The sequence below is a fragment of the Limulus polyphemus genome, unplaced genomic scaffold, assembly GCF_000517525.1.
Source record: "Limulus polyphemus unplaced genomic scaffold, Limulus_polyphemus-2.1.2 Scaffold7062, whole genome shotgun sequence".
Lineage (NCBI taxonomy): Eukaryota > Metazoa > Arthropoda > Merostomata > Xiphosura > Limulidae > Limulus > Limulus polyphemus.
The window spans coordinates 1-3,874 of record NW_013672672.1 but is presented as its reverse complement, the minus strand read 5'-3'; positions in this window follow the sequence as shown (position 1 = coordinate 3,874).

The window sequence follows — 3,874 nt, the reverse complement described above, 5'->3', positions numbered from 1 at the left end:
AATAATACGTTAACCACCCTATATCTTCCATAGAAGAATATGTAATAATACGTTAACCACCCTATATCTTCCACAGAAGAATATGTTATAATACGTTAATCACACTGTATCTGCCATATCGAGTGACGTCGAGGCCTTTCGTACAACACCGAAGCTCATCAGGTCGATTGGGATATATTTCACGAACAAAAACTGTTATGCTGTGAACTTGATTGAGAGAGTGAAATGTAATGCATTATACTGAAGTCATTTACAAATGAGAATTTTATGGTAAGTATTAATAACACAATATTATTTATTAATTTTGACATAGATTATTTATTATCATTGAGAAGAACAAACAAGTTAGTCTTCTTATTCCCTGATCGAAGCCCCCAGCGGCAAGTCTAAAGACTTATAACGCTAAAAACCGGGTTTCGATACCCGCAACGGGCACAGAACAAATAGCCCATTGTGTAGTTTTGCGCTTAACTACAAACAAACAAACAACTACAGGAGAAAACTGGGTTATTAAGTTTCAAAATATAGAGGCTCAAGAAAACATAAGCTGTAAAATGATAATAAAAGCTGTTTGTAATAGAAAAAATTTGAAACTAAATCTTAATCCCCTCCTCTTAAATTAAAACTAAATCTTAATCCCCCTCTCTTAATTTAAAACTAAATCTTAATCCCCCTCCTCTTAATTTAAAACTAAATCTTAATCCCCTCCTCTTAATTTAAAACTAAATCTTAATCCCCCTCCTCTTCCAATAAATAACATTTATGTTAACACAAAACTAACTGACCAAATAAAAGGCAGCCAACCAGATGGGGCCACAGTGTTTATACTGTTACGTCTCCGTGTGTTAATTAATTTTCCGTAACTTCAATATAGCGTTTGTTTTAGCGCGATTGTTGAAGTTGAGTGTATCGGTAAAGTTATATTCGGAAAGAATAAACCAGTTTTATTAAGTAAAGACTTGTGTCGCTTAAGTTTCGTCGGAACAACGAACGTCAATAATACTTCTGACCGCAGATCAATTACACAGTATATAAAAGAGGGGAATGTAATGTGTGTGTAGATAGAGCCTACCCCATATCCAGCAATCACTAGAGCATTCGCCAAAGTACATGATAGTTCTAGAAACGTTGCGTCACAGTAGTCATGTGACTCGATGACGCAACAATACTTAGCGAAGATCTGGAAGTTGTAAAGAGTTCGTTGCTTTGTTTTCTTATTGTGAAACTTTCAACGACAAACAAACAAGAGAAATATATTAGTAAATATAAGGTGTTTTTAGCAGGAAAACCAAGAATACTTTTATAGAAAGTAGTAATGGCAGATGTAACATATTCATTTTTTTAACAAAAGTCTTGTTATACTAATATACCTTTGATTGACGTCAACTCTGTCGTGGAAATTCAGTAAAAAAATGTTCCATATTTACGATAGCGATGTTTATTGTTGAGCTGCAATATCGTTCTTTAATAAATAATGATTAATGAAGATTGCTTGTTTACTAATAATTAATGCGACTTCTTGGTACTTCATTATTTATTAGTGACTCAACAGCAGGACATTTTCACACGAAGTTTCGAACTCTTCATACACTCATATGTGATATTGAAACCTTTCAAATACACAAGAACAGACATAGAGGAAACAATGGTGTTTTCCAGTTTTGTCGGTCTCTTGTTACTGCATCTAACCAGCAGTTCACATAGCCTACGTACTCGAAACTTCGTAAGATTTGGTTATTTGAAAGAAGCTACAAGTGGTCATCTTGGAGGACAATATAAAGTGTCCAGTCTTTCTCAGTGTAGTGGTCTTTGTGTGAACAATGACCAGTGCTTAGGAATGGCCTACAGCAGAAAGTTTGACAGCTGTCAACTACTAGATGTCATATCAAACGACGTTCTTTTCACGAACGCGGATTATAGTGTGTGGGCGAAGAAGGTAAATAACAACCCTAACTGTACTCCCTCTACAACCCTAGCTCTTGTTCTTGTACAACTCTAGCCCTAACTCCTGTACAATCCTAGATATAGTCTCTGTACAACCATAGCCCTGACTCCTGTACAAATCTAGCTCTAGTTCCTGTACAACCCTAGCCCTAACTTCTGTACAATCCTAGCTATAGTCTCTGTACAAACATAGCCCTGACTCCTGTACAATCCTAGCCACGTTGGACCAGCCTCCCCCTAACTTCCAGAACTGGCTATGGACTTGCTACAGACCAGTTTGAAAATGTGGTAATCTTCTTTGGAATATAAACTTAAATATAACTTAGACCCGAATGTTCTGATTGGGGAGTTTATGTTATTTTCAAGTCAAGTTTTATAATTAAAATTAAAAAATGTAAAGTGTGCGTACACAAAGCTAAACAATATCTGCGTATAACCATCGTTGATTTCTAAGCGATCGAGTAGAGCGAAAGCAACCAACAGCATCTTGGGTTACTCTGAGATGAGCCCCATTCACAATCCAAACAACGAAACGCGTTTTTACGGCAACAAGTCGCGCAGTTCTGTATAGACACCGATATATAAGTTATTATAATGTTATAAAACACTACTTTTTGCTGTGTTTTCTACCACATGTGTTCTCACTGAAGATCGACATTAAAAAGCACAAATCAAAAACTTGTAATTTATTGAATACATTTGAGCAAAGAAAATAAATACAACGTTAAACTCTTACACAATAAATATTTATCGGATAAGATTTTAACGTTGTATTGCTTTTAATTGTAAATAGATCTTTTACACAAGTGTCATTTTAAAATTATTTATTGAAAAAAACAAGCTGACGTACAACAGGTCATCTATACATAAATAGGATGACGTAGCTCACGTCTAAACATGTACGTGTAGGGTGATATGTCTGTTTTAAAGTGGAAGCCGTACGAGTTCAATAAAATTTTTATTGTGTAAATACAAAACGTTGTTTTTAATTATTTATTACAATTTAAAACATCTATAAATATTTCGTGTCATACACCAGTATGTCCTCTGGAGACTTCGTGACGTAAAACTGGCTGGTCATCTCTTGTACTTTCGTGACGTACAATAGACCGGTCATCTCCAGAGGATACTCTGTTTCTTTTTAAATTTGGCGAAGAGCTACCCAAGGGTTCGCCGAACTAACCGTCCCTAATTCTGAACTGAACTAGATACAAAGCAACGGTTAGTGATATGTAGCGGATTCTGTTTGTTAGCTATTTACACAGGATTAAAGTAAATTCAAATTCTTTCATTGCTGACAAATATTCAGCTGCGTTTACTTATAGCTAGTGTTTCTACTAGGATAGTCAGCTGTGTTTACTTATAGCTAGTGTTTCAACTCGGACACTCAGCTGCGTTTACTTATAACTAGTGTTTTAACTCGGATAATCAGCTGGTTTACTTATAGCTTGTGTTTCTACTCGGATAATCAACTGCGTTTATTTATAGCTAGTGTTTCTACTCGGATAATCAGCTGTGTTTACTTATAGCTCGTGTTTCTACTAGGATAATCAGCTGTGTTTACTTATAGCTAGTGTTTCAACTCGGATAATCAGCTGTGTTTACATATAGCTAGTGTTTCTACTCGGATAATCAACTGTGTTTACTTATAGCTAGTGTTTCAACTCGGACACTCAGCTACGTTTACTTATAGCTAGTGTTTCAACTCATACACTGAGCTACGTTTACTTATAGCTAGTGTTTCAACTCATACACTGAGCTACGTTTATTTATAGCTAGTGTTTCAACTCGGACACTCAGCTGCGTTTACTTACAGCTAGTGTTTCAACTCGGATAATCAGCTGTGTTTACTTATAGCTAGTGTTTCTACTCGGATAATCAGCTGTGTTTACTTATAGCTAGTGTTTCTACTCGGATAATCAGCTGCGTT